The 20,626-nt window shown below is 38.2% G+C and overlaps 1 long non-coding RNA gene across 2 annotated transcripts in view; it reads left to right on the plus strand.

Annotated features, from left to right (window-relative positions):
- The window catches only part of LOC139315904 (uncharacterized), a 121,096-nt gene extending 107,295 nt beyond the window's left edge, over nucleotides 1-13,801 (plus strand). For both annotated transcript variants that reach the window (XR_011600302.1, XR_011600303.1), the window contains 2 exons: nucleotides 5,905-6,393; nucleotides 13,734-13,801. This is a non-coding gene — a long non-coding RNA (uncharacterized lncRNA). The remainder of the gene's footprint in view (nucleotides 1-5,904; nucleotides 6,394-13,733) is intronic.
- The last annotated feature ends 6,825 nt before the right edge of the window (nucleotides 13,802-20,626 follow it).

Consider the following 20,626-nt stretch of genomic DNA (forward strand, 5'->3'; position numbering starts at 1 on the left):
GATTTTATGTCCTCTATTGATTTGACGGAAGCTTACTTACACATTCCTATTCTCCCTGCCCATCGTAGATTCCTCAGGTTCTGTTACAATGGTAAACATTACCAGTACAAAGCTCTTCCATTTGGTTTATCTTCAGCGCCTAGGGCGTTTAAAAAAATTATGGCGGCCCTTATTTCTCACATTTCCTCCATTCCGGTCAGGATTCTTTTTTACCTGGATAACATACTCATCCTTTCCCAATCTGAGCTTTAGGCTCATTGGGACGTGGCCACATCTCTCGAGATATTAAGGACTCATAGGTTTTCCATTAACTGGAAGAAGAGTCATTTGACTCCTTCTACCCGTCTTCAGCACCTGGGGTCTGTAATCGATACAGTGTCAGCTAAGGTTTTCCTATCCCAGGATCGACAAGATAGTCTCTGTGATATGGCCCGTAGGTTTGTTCAGTCCAGGTCAGCTTCCCTACTGAGCTTGTCTAACCTGCTAGGCAAGATGGTATCCTGTTATGGTATTGTACCCTGGTCTCGTCTTCACAGCAGGGAGTTGCAGTGGTTTCTTCTACCCTACCAGCGGAACCTCAACAGTCCCTCAACCTCCCTCCTACATCTGACCACCAACGCCATCGAGTCTCTCAAATGGTGGTCACCAGAGAATGTTTCCAAGGGCTGCTCATTCCTGGAACCGCAACGGTTAGTCATAACGCAACCTCCCCTAGTAGGTTGGGGAGCTCATCTGGAGACGCACATGATTCAAGGCAGGTGGACCCCTCCAGAATGAGACCTCAACATAAATCTCCTAGAACTCAGGGCAATCTTCCTCGCACTTCAGGGATTCCTGGCCCAGGTCCAGGGCAGAGATGTCCTAGTCCTCACGGACAACATCACTGAGCTCTACTTCAAGAGTCTCTTCAGCTGGGGCTCTGGGCCGAGTCCCACCTAATTTCTCTCCGGGCAGAACACATTTCGGGGGTGTCCAATGTTCAAGCGGACTCCCTCAGCCGCAATCCAATCGACCCGGCAAAGTGGAGCCTACACCCTTGTCTATTCCAGGAGCTTTCCAGGAGGTTCGGCCATCCTCAGGTGGATCTGTTCACCTCAGCAGTCAACCATCAACTATCCCGTTTCTTTTCCCATTTCCCAGCTCAGGGGCGGAAACAGTCGATGCCTTACGCAGCCCGTGGCCAAAAGGAATCCTTCTCTACGCCTTTCCTCCGTTCCCTCTGGTAGCCAAGGTAGTCCGGAAACTCATCAGAGAGGGGGCAGAACTGGTGGCCCCCCATTGGCCTCGCCATCCTTGGTTTGCGGACCTAGTGTCCCTGTCAGTGGCCCCTCCCTGGAGGATTCCCGACAGTCAGGTGTCACTGTTACAAGGACAGCTAGTTCACCCAGATCCACAGTCCTTCCAGCTAGCCGTCTGGAGATTGAGCGGTTCCTCTTGACGGAGGCTCAAGTTCCGCCGGATGTCATCACAACCATTCAGGCCTCTCAACGCGGATCTACGACTCATATTTACGACGCCACATGCACTGCTTTCTCCAAATGGTGTAGACGGTGCAGTATCATTCCCACGTCAGCATCAGTAGTTCAGATCCTTGGTTTCCTACAAGAAGGTTTCTCTTCAGGTCTCTCTCCGAATACTCTACGATGCCAGGTATCAGCGATTTCATCTATTCTGTCTTACTCATCAGCTCTATCGCTGTCTAAAGATCCTTTGATTTGCAGTTTTTTACGTGGAGCTACAAACCTCAGGCCTCCAGTCATACACAGGTTCCCTACTTGGGACCTTACCAAGGTATTGTCAGCACTCACTAGGCACCCCTTTGAACCTCTTTGGGAGGTGAACCTCAAATTTCTGTCTTTCAAGATCTCTTTCCTGGTGGCCATAACTTCAGCCCGCCAGATTTCAGAGTTGGCGGCCCTGTCGGTCAGACAAGATCTGTGTATTTTTCATGCAGACAAGGTGGTCCTGAGTCTGGATCCGGCATTTATTCCCAAGATTAACTCTGTCTTTCACAGATCTCAGGAGCTTGTTCTTCCCAATTTCTGCCCTTCTCCTCAACACCGACTAGAACAGACATGGCACACTCTAGACATTCGCAGAGCCCTTAAGATCTACATTGCCCGCACATCTTCTTTCCATCGCATGGAAGCTCTTTTTGTCGCCTTCCAGCCTTCGTCCATGGGCACCAAGCTGTCTTCTTCGGCCATTGGCCGGTGGATCAGGGCTACCATAGCTATGGCGTATTCAGTCCAGGCCTTGCTGGTTGGAATATTATGGCACACTCCACAAGTAGTGCGGCCACATCAGCGGCCTGGTCCACCAGGGCCTCCCTGGAGGAAGTTTGCAGGGCGGCCATCTGGTCCTCTCCTACTCTGTTCATCCGGCATTACCGGTTGGATTCCTATGCCTCGGCTGATGCAGCATTTGGAAGGAGAGTGTTGCAAGGAGTACATCTGGAGACTGCTTCCCGGGTCCGGCCTGATCCCACCCTATAGGACATTGGCTTTGGTATGTCCCAGGCATGACTGCCGTGCCCACTGTCATGAGAATGGGCATTGGTCTTACCTGATACGCCCTTTCTGTGATAGGTGGGCACGGCAGTCAGCCCCTCCCTGTTGGGCCGTTCCCGGACATGGGGGTGGGTGGCAATCTCATGTATGTTCTAATTTTCCAGACACGACAGTCTGCTGATCTACCTCGTCTCAAAACTGGACTACACAAGAAGAGGCAGGACTTAAGAACTTTACAGCAGACTCGGTCTCATTGGAGCAAGGCAGTGTCACTCCCCAGGCATGACTGCCATGCCCACCTATCACAGAAAGGGCATATCAGGTAAGACCAACGCCCATTCTCTGAGAGTTTATCCTCAATAAATGTTTTAAATATCAAGGGCCTTAAATCATTCTCCCGCCCCCCACCCTTCTTCTTGCCTCAGCCTGGAATGAGGATCTGCTTTGCATTTTTTTGTGTTCTGAATTTAGCAGATTCATTTTAGTTGAGCCCCTGGGGATTAAAATATTGTTTTACCTGCTATTAAAATGTTACAAAATCTCATTATAAAGTATAAAGTTTATTTTCTCCACCAGGAAGCAAGATTTTATACTGGCATGTATCTTTACTTTTCTCTCAACACTTTCAAGTTAAGATTCTGACTTCAATCGGAATCTGAAGAAAGGGCTGGAGGAAAATTACTTGTTTACATTTGGTTTCAGGCTAAAGATGGTTCCCTTCCCTTCCAACAATCAGCAATTTTTGCTAGGTTGGATCACATAGTGGCACATCAGCATTCTTGTTTGTTGTTTCTGATAGTAACACTGTTTCAGTCTAGAGGTTTCAGTCAATTTTTTTTTTTTAAATAAATGTCATTCCTGGGTGTTGTTGGCTGAGGATTATTTATTTCTTGGTCAGTGTTTATAAAACCAAAGTCTGCTTCCAAGTTTTGATTCCTAAAATGTACTAAAGCATCTTGGCAGTACATCTGCAAATCAATACACTTTTCACAGCAGTTATAATAGCAAGTGAATTTACTGTTGAGAGGAAGACTTTTATTTTCTCACATTCAAACTATTATGTTGTAAGTGCTGAGGAAATGTGATACACTTAAAATAAAAATAGTAGCTCAAGAGAAGAATTGCATGTCAGATGGAAAGTACGCTTATATTTACTAGGTAGATTGTCCAGAGAAGCACCAAAATATTCAGAGCTGTCCAGAAATTGATCTTCTCCAGTGAGGTTACAAATCTTGAGAATTTTAGTCCTAAGAAGCCACCAGTGCAGAAGATTGGGGAAACTTAGATAACCACCATTATTTACTAGTCATATGAAATAAAGCTATTCAAATCCTTAGATATGTTTTGGAATGTACAAAGTTTGCACAATGCATCTTTTCTCTAGACTGACATGATTGCTTTGAAAGCTACTTGTTTCCTAGTGATTGTGCATGCATGGCCACTTTAAGTGATTTTCCTTTATTTTGCTTAACTAGATCCATTGTTACTTTCTGTATTGAATCCAGGCAGATTTGACCAAATGATTCACCACATATATTGCTTGTTTATTGTTACTGGATTTTAGTAACCTAGCTATAATGTTATATAATTTAAAAATTAATATTTAACTCGTTCAATTTTGGCATCGCCTGACTCCAACCGGGTTTGAGTAGTGCACAATTAAACCAACAACAAAAAATCAGGAAACAATAATTATGAAAATTTAAAAGAATAAACAACAAAAATCAATTACTTATTTGGTTAACTGCATCCATGCACAGTCTAGGAGGGATCCTAGCTACCTCAAATCCATAGTTTAAGAACAGGTTTTCTGAAATATCAGAAGGTGGAAGTGGTGTATTTTGGGAGTATCATTCGATATGACAGGGCTGTTACAGAGAAGACATGCTTCTGGGGTTCTGGTAGGTAACATTGATATATGAAAGAGTGTGCCATCTTTCTGGGATTGAACCAATTGGACTGTAATGGTATCTGGTAGTGAACTTGGGAGACAAGGGGAAGAGTCACAGCCAGGGGAACAGTCAAGAGGCAGCTTAGCCCTCAAAAGGAATGTGAGTGTGGCAAACTTCTCGGAAGGAATTCTTCCTAGTTTCTTGGGCTATAAAGGTGATGAGGGAGAAATGTACTTTCAAATTTACCCTGTTAATATAATCTTATAATAAAGTACAATTAGTTCACCTGGGCATGCAACCTGTCTGGACTACCTCTCAATAATTAAGGGCTACCATAAACAGGAGAGGGTCAACCCATTCTCCAAAGCACCTGAGGGCAAGACAAGAAACAATGGATAGAAATTAATCAAGAAGAGAACCAACCTAGAATTAAGGAGAAATTTCCCAACACTTAGAAAAATTAATCAGTGGAATGCTTCCAGAAGTTGTTGATGCTCCAATACTGGAATTTTTAAAAAAGAGATAGGACAATCGAAGATTAGTCTGAAATGGTATAGGTCTCCTGCTTGAGCAGGGGGTTGTACTAGGAGATCTGATCTCCAAGGTCCCTTCCAACTTTTTTATTCGGTCACTCTGTTATTCAAGTGAAATGGGCTGATTCTGGGGAAGATAAGGTGTCCCTCAAATGACCAGGCATAATGCCTTGCAAATGTGTCATATAGGACTACCTTGTCCATTCCACTAAATTCTGGACTGGTTGAAGCTTTCAAGTGGTCTTGAAGGATAGCCCATACAGAGTACATTGCAGTTGTTAAGCTGAGATGTACTATAAAATAGTAATATTATAACACAAGATGATGGTGATGTTATCCATTCTGTCATGTCCACATTTTTTAAAAAAATACCTTAGTTGGCAAAAATATTCACAGTGAATATCTTTACTGTTGTTTAATATTGTTTTTGATAGTTGGTTTTGAATTGATCTTTTAGGAAAATATTTGAATTCTCAGCTATGTTATATGTACATAGTCTAAGGTTTTATCTCAAAAGGTAAATGTTGAAAGCACAATGTCATATCCAACTTCCTGCTTTTTAATGCTTTCATAAAGTGAGAATAAGATCTGATAAAATGATAATTACATCTTAGAACTGAAGGTCTTGATTTTTTTACTTTTTCCTATTAACTGCAATTTTGTTATTGTGCAGCTGCCCCATTTTACTAAATACGGCTTTTGAAATGTAAATCATATCATGTTCTAAAATGTATTATTGACATCATTCAAGACTGTCTTTGCATTTCAAAGGCATATGCAATCATACTTAGATCTCAACAAAATTCTAACAAATCCCTTTTAATGTGTATAATCAGTTCCTGCTAAATGGGGCTCTGTGTGTGTGTGTGTGTGTGTGTGTGTGTGTTTGTACATGCATGCTTTCATTCCTTGAATGTTGTAGATCTTGCCATAATTCATCTTAAAACATCTTTCTTTTCAATTTCTTAGCCTGCACAAGTGAACGGTGAAGCTCAAAGTGATCACCAGAAAAGGAGTGAAGAATATCTCTGGCTGACTCTAAGCAAAATGCGCACACAAACAAGCGATAGAACCCTATGATGTCCTCCAAGCAGAGACTTAGACTAAATGTTGAACTTCTTTTTATGCATGAAATGGCTGCTATCTTCTTCACAAATACAATGGCTATAATTCTTTGTCAGGACAGTTGAGGCACTTCACCTGCACTTGCCATTTGAATTTGAGACACATCCTATTTTCCCTAGGTCTTAAAAGACCTGAGAACAGGTGGGAACCGAAGGATGTTAAATGCTGGATTGGGATAAAAAAATGGACACTCACATGTGAAGATGGAAGTAACTTGATCCCTCCAACTGCATAAACTGCCTCTGGAAAGGAAAGGTTAAGATTGGAGTCACAAGCTTTAGTGGAAGAGCAGTATGCAGGAAGCTGGTTTTCAGGCCACAAACGCTTTCACAGGTAAGGATTTTGTTTGTTCTGAAATATAATCTTCTGATGCATTTTTGCATCAGATGTAAGGATTTGAGATATGCAAATCAAAGCCTTGCACTCTTAAAGTTTATTACAGTTGTATATCAACAGATGCTTTTATTGATATCCTTCTGATGAGAATTAGATTAATATCCAACTGGAGAAGTATTATTAAATATTTCAGTTAGTTTTCATTCAGTGCTAGGCATGAAACATGATAGAGGATATAAAGTTTTATATAGATTTCCAGAATATTACGTGGTGAATTTGTTTTTCAAATATCAAATGCTAGATTACCTTGTATAGCTGCATGCTGTTTTTTATTTAAAAGATAAAATTCATAAGTTTTATATCAATTTTGTTAAATTTAATATGCCTGCTGTTGAAAAACTGGAATTGTGCAAGTTATGTCTCATCAAGGAGCCTCTCAAACTTTTCTCAGTTAAAGCTTTTAACCTTTACTTTTTGGTCAGAAAAGCTTGGGAAATCATGAACAACAGTAAGGGGTGACTCTTTAGACTCCAACAGAGGTTATTTGGAAAAACGTAGTGGTCATACAATGTAACTCTAGTCGGACAAATTTTTTTTCATATGTGGGTGAATTTGAAAATTTAAATCAGTAAATTGGATGTGGTTTGTTTCTGTTTTTTTGTTACAAGGTTTTTGGGAACCCTACAATAAAAAGAAATAAATATCTTTCAGGGTTGCAGTCATTTTTTCACAGCTCGATTTAGTGAAATTCTAGTAGATACCATAATAATCTATCAAAGGAAATTTAGACACATTCTTCTAGCACTATTGTTATAGTTTAATGATTTAGCTGTTTCTGTTGGCAGAAATTAGAAGTGGTAGGTCGGTTGAGTTTGTCATCTTGCGGAGTTAACTGAGTGATCTGATTTTCTAAGGGTCCAATACAGACTATTGGATTACTGTGTTAAATTCCACTGAAGCTGATGAGACATTGATTTCAATACAGACTAAAGCTTCTTAAATGAATCTGAATCCTAGCAATTAAAAATAACGAAGTGGACATTAATCCAACTCATCCTAAACTGTCCCACTGAAATTTTGGAATGTCTGTTATAATGCTTATGTCAAGGATTGTTATGAGAAGATCTCATCCGCAAATGTCTTCTATATAATAGGATGTTTGCCTTAAGACATTTCCAATCTTTATATGCTTCCTTCAGGGCTGCATTCTGTTTTGACCTAGGTGATTAGGAAAAGAAAACCTTCTGAAATATGTACAGAGAGCTTATATATGGCATATATGCTTATGCTAATAACTTGCAACAAGTCAAAATTATCAGTGGGAGTTGATATAGTTAAGATTATGCTGTGTCAGATAGAAACCACGTGAAATGGATCTTAAAGAAAATGACTGAAAATTGCAGAATAGATCAAAATATTTTTTCCATATTTAGAATCTATAAAGCATTCTGTATGATTAGAGACATTTCTGACTGTTAAGCAAAATATATATTCCCCAAGTTTGTTCCTGTTTAACATGGTATACATAGTCCTCGACTTACAACCACAATTGAGCCCAAAATGTTGATTGCTAAGCAAGACAATTAAGTGAGTTCTCCATAGTGTGGTAATGGGAGGTGCCAGGCTGGGTTATTCTATACTCTAGGTCTATGGACTGAGTTGAATCTTTTGAGGTTCCGCCTCCCTGGTGATGTTCCCCAGTTTTTTCAACTCAGTCTTAGCTTATGGACACATTTTCCTTCGCTCCAGAGCTTCTGAGCTGAGCTGGAATAATTCCCTGGAAATTTTTTTTATTTTTTATTTTTTGTTTTTGTTTTTCCTTTATAAGGATTTTGACTTTATTTCTTTTTGACTTTGGATTTGTTTGCAGCTGGAGAGGGCTCTCCATGGCTACGGATTGGAGCTGGGGGGGTGGCCCTCTCCAGCGCCTCCCACCCTCTCCATTCCCCACAGATAATTTGTCTGTGTGTTTGGGGTGTTGCTTTGCGGGGTGTTAGCCCCAGTGCTTGCGGCTGGCCTCCATTTTTCCAGAGTGCCGAGTTTAGAGTCGCCGGAGCCACACCAACCTCTGTGAGCCTTGGTGCGGTTTTCCCTTGGTCCCTTTGTTCTTGCGCCAGTCAGCTGTAGGGTGGGCTCGCTCTTTGCTGCTGGTGATTTTACAGAGCTTTGCGGCCGCGCCAGCCTCTTGCAACCTGGGTGTGGGCCATTTCTTTTGCCGCTTGTTACAGTTAGGCACGGAGCTGTGGCAGAGCCGCTGGACCATGCTAGCCTTCCATAGCCTGGCGCGGTTCCTGTTTATTCGGAAATAGTCGTGGCGGCTTTGTTTCCCGCACTTTCCTCCTGCAGCCTTCAGTCTGGGCAGCTTCGCTCCCCCGGCATTCTTGACTTGCCACAAGCTGGTGGGCTCTCTGCAACATTCAAATTATTTCTGCCATAGATCACTTCTATTTTGTGTAAAATAACATAAGGTTATGTAATATTTTGTGCTAAGGGTTGTTACTAGATATTCTTTACTTCATACACATAGAGAAAATTTCAAAATTAAGAAAATAGAATTACAAATGTAACCCTTTAACTAGCGAAGTTGTGGTGCATTTTAAAACTACATTAGAGTATTTTTATGAACTTTAATGTTGCTTCACTATGAAGACTGCCACAATAGTTCGTATCCTTATTTTAGAGGCACAATATTTTTAAAGCTTTAGTTAGAAGGCCAACAGAAAGAATAATGAAATAATTGCTCACCCTGATCTAAATAGTTTGCGGGAGGTAGCATAATGCTCACCAGGCAGTTTGGATTGTAACTCTAACCAGCTCTATCCAGTATGGCTAATGATCAGAAATAACAGGTGTTGTACATAAAAAAGGTCTATTGCAGTTTTGCGTGGTTTGATTTTCAAAAAAGATTAATAAATGATTAATCATTGAGAATGTTTAATTTCATTATAGTAGAATATTTAGTCCTTATATATGTATATATATATAAGACTATCTGTAAAGTGTATTTATATTTATGAATATTACATGGTTAATTCAAAATCATTTTCCTTATGTATCCCACCATAGAAAATTACAAAGGAAGAATATAATACGGGTAAATTTTCCCACTATTGCTTCTCAGGATCCTGTCTGATGGAAAGTTTATGGTTAAAAAGCACACCCTGTGTTCGAGATACCTGGATACTTTCAGTTAAATCTTGTTCAAGTTTCCCTTTGATTAATTAACAGAGAGAGCTAAACTTTAGAAATACAAGCAGTTCTCACTTAAATTGCAAAGGATTAAAAAAATTGTGACATTTGGTAGAAGATCAGTATTCTTTCCTGAAAGAAATTTCATTGTTCACAAATTGTGACAAGTTCTACATATGACAGAGATTGAATCTCAATGGTAGTTCATGCTTTGTATGTCAAAGGTCCCAAGTTTAATCTTTAACATCTCTTGGTTACTCTAGAAAAGTTTCCTTCCTGAAAGGGGGAAAGCTACTGTTTGTCAGTACTGACAATACTGAGCTAGGCAGACTGACTGTATGACTCAATAGATTGGAACATCCTGTGTTCCTTTCACAACTTTGTATAAGTGCAAATCCAGCTGGCAATGCTTTAAAGCATCCAAAGATACTGTTGAGGGGACTATAATTATGAGGAGGCAATGACAGAGTGAAAAAAAATGGCAGCAAATTATAGCATAGTCTGCAAATCCCGAAGAGCTCTGCTATTATGGACCAGTCTAAAAAAGGAAGACAAAAGAAGAAGAAGAAGAAGAAGAGAACAGATTGGCTGTTTGTGAATAAAAGAGTGATAGGTTTCTAGAAAATTTCCAAATGTTTATGAGTTAACAGGGTAATTGTTTCAAACTGTCTGCTTTTGGTATCTTTGATAAACTCAGTTTCAGTTCCTGTCAGATGCAAAATGACAGTTCAAGTGTCAGCTCCTCTGCTGATCTCTGAACAAAATGTTGTGAAAGTTTCCTTTTACTTACAACTTTCTATACGACCCAATCCTACTGGCTTTGGATGATTTACAAAAATATGTTCAGATAATATTCTAGAAAGTATAAACTTATATCTAAACTGATATAAACTGGTATAAACTGATGTAGACAATGCTTACTTCAAATCCAGAAGTTGTTTGTTCCTTATACAAGCTTGTCAGCTTGTATAACTGACAAAGAAAATAATTGCTGATGAAGAATTCAGGCAACTTTAAATCCTTCAGAATAATTTTTCCAGAGTATGTTTTCCTAAACTGGTGCTCTCCAGATGTGTCTGTTGGCTGATGAGAGTTGTTAGTCCTAAACAAATTTGAGACAATTATTCTGGAACTTAGAAGGCTTAGGATATTATCTTCAGATGTTAAAAAGTTCTTAAACTATTATTTAAAAGCACACATGCCGGCTTTTAAATGATATTGCTTGAATGTGTGATCCTAAAGATACAAAGCTAAACTTTCTGAGGTAACTTATGAGGAAAGTGCTGATTGAAATTCTATCACATTTTGAGGGAAATGTTTTAGAGAATTTTTTTTCTACCACAAAAAAAAAAATTGACTGCCCTATTTCCCGATGTAAGTTTTTCTCATAAGAAATACATGAGTATCCTGATATAATTTATTTTTATAATGGACCTGTTAGGGTTCCAAATAACACCCCCAATGAAAGAAGACTCTGAGGCTTAAAGTTCCTCAAGTTCCATTTAATAGAGATGTCGTATTGGCACATCTGGAAAAACCTGAATCTGAAAGCTTCCAGGTTTTCTCCACCCAAAAGAAAGTTCAAGTCCCTGCCCAGCACCCACATGTCCATCACATGGTCCAATCAAGCACCATCCCAACTGCAGATGCCTCCCAGTTCCAGCCCTCAGGGTGCAGGGCAAGTTATCCTTGACTCTCTGAGAAAGGAATGTTATTATGACTATATATCACCCATGCTCCATACAATCCCTCCTCCCAATTTCCCACGGTAGTAAATGTGGCAGGCCTGAAGGCCCAATGCAAAAGATGGCTTCCAGGCCTGACAGGACCACAGTATTCTGGAGTTTTTTGTTGTTTACTGTGATTGTCAAATTAATTTCATCAGAGATTTCGAAAATCATAATGTTTGAAACTGACGTTCTTGGAAAAGTTTGTATGCAAATTTAATAGAATTATTAAAAAGTGATGTCATGATGTGCAAATCCAGTCATTGTAGTCGTTAAGTTATGGTTTATGCTTTAATGTAATATATGAATGAAACTAACTGTAGTACCACAAAATGTGATCCTGCATAGTATATAAACCCAGAAAAAATATACTTTCCCAGAGAAGCCTGAGCTCCCAATTCCAGTTTATTTGAGATTAAGCCCACTGAGCTTGGTAAAATTTATTTATGAATAAAGATTTATGAAGTGGGGAAACGACTATAAAAGGATCCCTTTCTTGGCAGAGAGATGGATATTTTTAACTCTATTATACTATAAAAACAGGTACTACTTTTTTAATAAGAGAAAATGGCAACAATAATTCGCCATGTCTGGATTTATGTGAACAGATGGTATGCAGGAAAGAACAGGGAAACTCCAGGGAAGTGTGAGCTGTCCACTGAGCCTTTTCTGGTGTTCTGGTTCTGACACTGTCCCAATGCTACATTATCTAATTCTGCAGTATTATGAGTTAAAAAAAAAAACCACACACACACACACCTAAGAGATGGCCAGTTTTCTGGCTGCTCTGACATTTGTTTTCTCTCTCTCGTTTCTCTCATATGATTTAAGGACCATTCATATAAGGAGTTTGCTAGCAAAAATGCAGAACTCAGTATTTCTTTTCCTTTAAAAAAATGATCATAGCTACAAAAAATCTATTTTTGGAATAAACATCTGTGCACAAACGGTGCTTCTGAGACTGACATTGGTAAAAACTACTTAGAACATAGTCAGTAGAACCTGGATACACTGTATGTTGGCTATGAATGGGGGACATGGAACTTTGTAAACAGGGTAGATAGGGGCTCAGAAAAGCATGAAATATTTATTTAGGATATGAGCGATTCAGAAATTGTATGTTTATCCTGGAAGCTTAGACTATACAAACCCGTAATTTATATTGGCGGAAGATGAATATGCAGCCTGGATGTGTATTCAATCAGTGCAGAGTTAAATGGAAAAACTTGAAATTGCAAATGACGCACTCTTTCCCCCCTCTCCTGCATCTTATTATATTTGAGTTGTTTATCTTGAAATAAATGCTCTGTATATTTCGTTACAAATATTGTTTCAGTTGTCCCAGCCAAGACATTGGACAGACATGGGACCAGCCAGTAAAATGAATATATATATCTCCACTGAAATTTATTTTAAAGAATCAATTCTGCCCAGCAATTAATATTTTCCTTGTTGAAGAAAAAACACTTTCTTGCCAGAATGTTGAAAAATCCCATTCCATTTCATACATTAGTGGAAAGAAGATGTGCCTGATTGTAGCAAATATGGTTGTAAAAGTTAGACTAGATTAACATATTGAATGATATGATTTATTTATTTAATATGTGTGTGTGTTTGTAGGAGAAGAGCAGGCAGGGCTGGAGGGCTGCAGAGTTAAACACATCATCAGCTTATAGTTACTATGTTCCCACGAGTGCTCCGAGTCCAACCTCTCCTGAATTCCATTGACTCTTATCTGGATGCCAATTTAGCGTTGAACTTTATTTGACCAGATCCTTGTGTTTAGCTATGCTTGAATAAATGTTCTCTGCTGCAACCTAATTGGTGGTTCTGATTCTTTGAGCCTGACGCTTTAATATTAAATTGTTTTTCAGACAATTTGTTAATAAAGTGATAAAAACAGAATCCTTTTGGTGTATCATGTGACCTTCATTTGGTTGATGGATAGCCATCATGCTGATAGGGAAGAAGCAGATATTTATGCAGATTGAATATTCACTGTTTTATTTTAAATGTTTGTTTTTATTTAGATTTATTTTTTAATCATTTATTAAATTTATTTGACCTATGTTAGAGTTAGACCCCACTGACATCCCATTTTTAATCTATTAGTAATTTTAGAAACAGTTGTGTCTTGTGCTCTTTACAGGGAACATGGAACATATTTGCAGCATATGAAATATTCTGGCACAAGAATATCTGAATATACATAATTCATGTTCACAATTGATATGGAACAACAGTGAATTTATACAATAATGATAATCAGGAACCATACTGTTTGAATTGGGTGACTATGTATACTGTATGTTCTAAATAAATAAGTCCAAGTCAGTTAGGAATTTTAACCTGTTCAAATAAATTAGTAAACTTTAAAGTTTTCTTTTATTTTGTTTCTATCTTGTTTCTTTTTGCTGTTAGTTGTGAAGTCATGTCCGACCCATCGTGACCCCATGGACAACGTTCCTTCTTAGAAGCTGCTAAGAAAGATTTGCTGTATTGACAACATTATGTGGGAATCCTAATTATCTGTAGCATATTATTTATTTGTTTATAATTATTTGTAGCATATTGTAAACTGGATTCCTTTGGTAAATTTGTACTGATACACATTATTATACATTTCAATAAATTGTGAAAGAATATGTGGTAGTTTTTCATATGGTAATATATTTGATGATCCTAATATAGACCCTATACTTTTTAAGGTAAATTTATCTTTAAAGTTTTTTCCCCCAGTGTTTTAGTTCTGTGTCTGAAAATGAAAAAGCTTCTATTAGATACTACCCAGTTTTAATTTGTCATGTGCCTACAAGCATTCTCTTATTTTATATGCCAAAGTTATCAAGGTGACCATGCTGCCATTACATATCATTTGAACCCGAGAACCTATGAAATTGGCTTTGTCGCTCAAGAATCATACTTAGAAATAAATAATTAGAATTAAAGTAGATAACCCATGACCCAAAGACTCTTTGTTTCAGAGATATTTCCTTACCTAAACAAAGAAACAGAATGAACATGGAAGGGCAAAAAATTAGCTACTACTGGTTCGCAAGAACCGGTAGTAAAACTGGCGGGATGCTCTGCCCACTGACCTGGACCTCATCATAGGTGATCTGCACATGCACAGAAGCTTCTGCGCATGTGCAGAAGGGCACAGGCGAGATGCGAACCAGTAGTAAAGGTAAGTAACCTACCCCTGGTGCGAAGATGTAGTGGAAGTTGGCGAGGGCTGGTGTGGCACAGATTGGGAAGGGTGCATGGGAGTGCATGAGTGGCTGTTGTGGCATAAGCACAGAGAGGTTGGGGAGATTGCATGGATGGGCAGATTTACCCAAGCAACTTATGACTTTCCCTCTTAGCATTCCCATTGTGGACATTCCCTGCAAGTTTCCCACAAACACAAGGGAGCATGGTCAATCACAGTTGACTTTTCACTTCCTGCCAGCTTCCCCATTTCCCTTTTATGTGTAGTCCTATGTGTCTGATAAATGCCATTGTAGATCAGTATATGTGACATTAAAATTGTGATGCATTTTGGATGTCTGGTTTATAATGTCTTTATTAAAATTGTATGATAGTTAAATTGTTACAATGTTATACATTTCAACTGTACTTTTTGGATCTGTCCTATGACAGATGCTGAGAGAGTAAGGGGGTGGTATTTGACTATTATGTAAAAGATAGAAGGAAAATAAGATAAAATGAGGTACAGAGTACATTCAGAGTAAGGAGAAGAGTGAACAAAAAGAAAAGGAAATATGTTCTTAAGGGGTGACATTTTCACAGTATTTCTTGGAGTTGCTTGGAAACTAGAAATCATTAGGTTATGAATTGTATGATACTTATACATTTCATTATAATATACCTTTTGAGAAAAAAAATTGTACAGTGTCTCTTAATATAATAAGATAGAAATACCTGCCCTGATTTGGTTAAAACTCAGTTCAGGTTCCTTATTACTTTTCTGTAATGATTACAAAGCTGTGGAAACCTGAGAGCAAAGGATGCTAAGTAAAATGGTGCACTAAAGAAACTAGTAAAAGGGTGCACTAGAACTTGGAATGGTTGGTAGTAAGCAGCATTGATATTGTATCATAAAGCATTGGCTTAATGTGGCCTACGTCATACCTGACTGCCATATTTTTTGCTCAATGATGCTGAAATCTTGAGAGATTTCTGTTCTAGCTGTGCCACACTTGCTCTTGATCAACAGCTGGAGGTAGTGGAAGTAGTAAAATTCACAAGATTAGAGCACAGCAACGGACATGAACAGGCGCAAAGTTGTAGGGGATATCCTGAAATTATTTTGGCTTAAAACAAATATAAGCATACCTAATATGTGATAAAATATTGTCCTAATCATAAATTGACACCTAAAATAAATACTAACTTTGTGTGCTAAAATGACTTGGAGTTACTGAATGCTGTGCACTATGATGAAAATAATTATAGCATGTTAAATATGTGGTTTGCTTTATAAATGTAGTCTTTGTAAGCATGTTGCTTTTCCATTTTTTAATTTACTTGGGAGGCATTTAAAAGTTGAACTTTGATATCATCTGCTGATATGGAAGATACATAAACTGTGTACCAGCTGTTCATGTAACATTCTTTCATTGTAAAAGGATGATGTCAATCTTGTACCTACATAACACACACGAGAAGATGTAAACTTTGCCGTCTGTATGTCCCTTCTTTAATAAATGTTAGAGAAACATCTGTCTTAAAGTGATACCACTTTTTTAAATTCATGAGAAAACATATTAATTTAATTGCAATATTTTGTTGCCATAAATGGTATACCACAAAAATCTTGTGGGGAAATAATGGAAAAGGATGGTTCTTATTTGTCTTCAATTTTTTTTTGAGAGAATCTTCTAAAAATAGAAGACAGTTTTGATGATACAGGACAGAAGAAAAGCAAAGAGGGTGCAAAACAGAAAGTTTGAATTGCCCCAGCTATCTTTGCCTCATTCTCCACTAATCTCTTGGTGGAGAATGAGGCAAAGCCACTTGCTTTAACCCTATCCCATAATTGATTATCATTATTGAGAAAATGTATCCTCAAAGCAGAAATATTTATTATTTCTATTATAAAAAGACACAGTGCAGGTTCTTCAGGTTGAAAATGCTTAATGTCATACTCCTGATATATTTGGGAAAATGGCATTTTGGGTAAGATGATGCTAAACTGTGTTTCAGCATGAGTGTTAAATATTACAACTAATTCCTTGCTGTTTGAAGCATACTGATAAATCAAGAAAAGTCTATTCTTTCTCATTCACCCCTTCTGTGACAGTTTACCAACATTAAGGATTTTGCTTACTGGGGAAGATGCTCTTTTTCAAGATTCAATTTGCAAGCTCAGTAAATCCAATATAGACTTAATGATCATACTTATGTTCTGGACTGGAGAATTGAAGAGAGGCACCTGGATCCTTCACGCTCCACAAGCATCTCTGAAATTTATTGTGGTCCTTGGAACCAGGCCATTCTCTCCGCTTCCTGTACTTAAGGGTTTAATTGGAATTCTGGGAATATTAGAGGGGGGAAGGACTCGACTAGTAACAGCAGAAGTGCTTAAATATATAGTGGGTCAATTTCTAATGTGAACTGACCCTGAACAAATATTGTTAATGGAGTGTTGGGAACTGATAGCAGAAAGCTGAGAGAAAGTGGATTTGAACCTTTGCCCTTTTGATGCTATAGAGGAAATTGGTAATGCAATAAAATGACTGTTCATTTATTAATGACAGCTTAAGTTGAACTACTGTAATCCACTGCCTTCTTTCCTTTCCTAAATTCTCTCAAATTTATCTTTGTTCGCAGACATGGCCTAGAAATATAAAAGGCAGTCTTGGAAAGCAAATCCTTTTGCTTATTAATGTGTTTTATTAATGATATTCTGAAAGTTTGTAGAAGATGGCCATTGTTTGAATTCATAAAGATCTGGGCATTTTTTTGACCAGTTAAAACATGTTTGAAATAGAATGATTTTATTTTCAATGTCTTTATAGGGACACCCAGTAAATGATTGCAGAATGTTAGATAGGAGATGCAGTAAAACTTGAGGGAATTTTGACATTTAACAAAAGGTTTTTTGTAGTTGATTAGCATTAATACATTTGAAATTTTATTTTCCTGAGAGTTTTAATTTTTTGTTCGTTTATTCTAATCTTGTTTAATTCAGATTTGAGTTAAATTCATTTTTTAAAAATCAAGATAAACAGTACTTTAATTCTAAAATCAAAACCTCCTTTGAAAGGAGATGGTAGTTGTAATTAGACAGCCTTCCAATGGTTACCAATTTTCTCTTCCAACTGGTTTAATTTTTTTCATTATTCTAATGAAGTAATAGTTTGCTCTTATTTTCTAACTGTCAAGCTGCAGTTTGATTATGCCACCTCTTCATGATGGACTATATCAGGAAATAACTACTGCAAGGATTACAGGGATGCCATACTTGTAGGATATAATAAAAGAATCTTCAAAGCTGCCTGAATTTTTCTTGGCTATGTCTAATAGCAAATAGAATCAAGGTGGGGATATTTTTTTTGGGGGGGGGGTGTTCCCTCAGGTTTTCTGCTTTCCGCTTTTTCTTTTCTAGGATTAGTCTGTTTTTCCTCTCTTAGCTTTTATATTCTTTCATCAAATTATCTCCACATTCTTCTACACATTAAGAAAATTTAGATTGTTAGGGGAGAAGAAAAGGAGATGCCTATTTATGTATTTTTAAATATACCAGGGAATTGACTGAATTAAGTTGTACAATAGAGACATTACTACCATTTTATATTGGAAACAATTGTTTTGCAAGCTCAAAATATACTTTTACTGCAGTGCACTCTATATGGGGCTGATTTTCAAGACCGTCTGAAATAACCAGTGCAGAATGCACTAGCAACAGTTTTTGATGCCCTATGAAATGCCCCATGCTCAGGGTATATCACTTCTCTGTGAACTGTACTGCCTTTCAATTCCTGATACAATTCTTTAAAAAAAAAGAATTGCTGGTTACCATATTTAAAAATCCAAATGGCATGGGACCAGTTTATTTGTGGAATCACCTCTCCCTGATTTGATTCAAAGAAGGGCCGGTGTCTTTAAGTGTTGCTCTCTAATAAAGAGAGTGCATCTTCTCAATACCAAACCCAGCCTTTTGGAACATCCCCATGAGATCCAGCTGGCCCCTACCCTCCTGGCCTTCCAAAAAGTCTTGAAGACCTGGCTTTTCCCACAAGCATTGGGATATGGGGCTGGATCCCAAGAAAGTTGTCTGTGAAGTTTCCGAAAGATGCCCTAATTAATTTATGAGCCACGAGCCAAGCTTCAAAAGAAATACAGTCATTTATGGCAACTTGAAAGTTTTGCAAGTTGACATTGTCTGTTTGACTTTGTTGGACTGCAGGGGAGCATACTTTGTGTTGAGGTGCTGTGTTTATGTTGGTTTTATGCTTTTATTTAATTATTGTTGTAATACGATCACAATTGAGCGCAACATTTCTATGGCTAAGCAAGACAGTTGTTAAGTGAGTTTTGTTCCATTTTACAACCTTTCTTGTCACATTTGTTAAGTGAATCATTGCAGTACTATAGTTGTTAAGTGAATCTGGCTTCCCCATTGACTTTGCTTGTCAGAAGGTCGCAAAAGATGATCACATGACTCCGGGATACTGCAACCGTCATAAATATAAACCAGTTACCAAGTGTCCAAACTTCAATCACATGATGGTGGGTCTACTGCAATGATCGTTAAGTGTGAAAAATGGTCACAAATCACTTTTTCAATTCCATTGTAACTTCGGTGATCACTAAATGAATGGTTGTAAGTCGAGGACTACTTGTATCTCCAGGATTATAATACATAAGATGATGGCTATATAAATAAAACAGAATATATATATAGCTCAGGGCTGTATCTCAAAGCTATATAAATCTGCTTATAGCAATAGCACTTAGACTTATATATTGCTTCACAGTGCTTTACATCCCTCTACAGCCCACTATAAGCCCAATAGTCTTACAGTGTCAGCCTATTGCCCCAAACAATCTGGGTCCTCATTTTACCCACCTCGGAAAGATGGAAGGCTGAGTCAATCTTGAGCTGGTGAGACTCGAACTGCCAAACTGCTGGCAGTTGGCAGCAGAATTAGCCTGCAGTTCTGCATTTTAACCACTGCACCACCAATACGTACATACATACATTCACAGTGATTGAAACAGGGGTTTTGAATTCAACACTTTTTCTCAAATTTAAAATACTTTGAATTCAAACATTTTTGTAATCTGTTTTGCAACTTTCAATCCTACTCTCTGTATTTTCAAATAATGTAGAAAGAGAACAAATCTTTGCAAGCTGATGCAGATGGCAGTATATTTAATTTGTAAGCGTTTGGCTAATGAGGAATATAGACTAGGGTTAGCGTCTCTTACAGTAATGTTTTTACAATGAGTGCTGTGCCTTTGCAAATGATTTTTAAAAAATAAATGCAAGCTGTGTATGCAAGCTGGACTATAACTATGGCATGAACAAATTCTGTTTGAAATTCATCTCCCTGTGCCCACTTGGCTCTTGCTTTATGCAAGAGGTGGAAATTTCCCAGGGATGCTAATGAGAGTTTTTTAGCTACAAATAAGCTACCTGGGGAGACAGCAGTTGTGATTGAGACTGTTGTATAGCTAAAGAATCCCATGTAGCTCTCCTACAGTTACCCCTCTGACTATATTACAGTGACAGTTCAACATGCCTCCTCTATTTATCTTTATTTTCTTTTAAATAATCCTACCCAAAGTTTCTGTCTTGAAACAATGGTGATTTGTATAAATAAACTTATAACCAGTGGTGGTATTCAACTGGTTCTATCTGGTTTGGGCAAACTGGTAGTGGCGGCTGTGGGAGGCTCCGCCCACCCGCCTGGATGTCATCACGTCCCCTTTTTGATGCTCTGTGCATACACGGAAGGCTGCGCATGTGCGGAGGTGGCACGTGTGCTCACATTTGCAAACCAGTAGCAAAGGTAAGTGAATACCACCCCTGCTTATAACATAAGGGTGATCCACTACTGCCCATGATCCTATTGAGAACAGCTAGAGAGTATACAAATTCACTGCTCTGCAGTATGAAAGTATTCACTAAACACACACACAAATCCATTATTACTGGTAATATTATTGCTATAAGAACAGTTTTTGGGAGATATTGAAAGTACTTTGTGTACCTAAACTATAAAACATAAGGTACCCCATACCTTCATAGTAAATAGGGGAAAAGATTTGGTCTGTGTGGTTGAAGTCAAGGCTTTTCAAAC

The sequence above is a fragment of the Pituophis catenifer genome, unplaced genomic scaffold, assembly GCF_029215685.1.
Source record: "Pituophis catenifer annectens isolate HBS135680 unplaced genomic scaffold, rPitCat1.0.hap2 SCAF_3, whole genome shotgun sequence".
In the NCBI taxonomy this organism is placed as follows: domain Eukaryota; kingdom Metazoa; phylum Chordata; class Lepidosauria; order Squamata; family Colubridae; genus Pituophis; species Pituophis catenifer.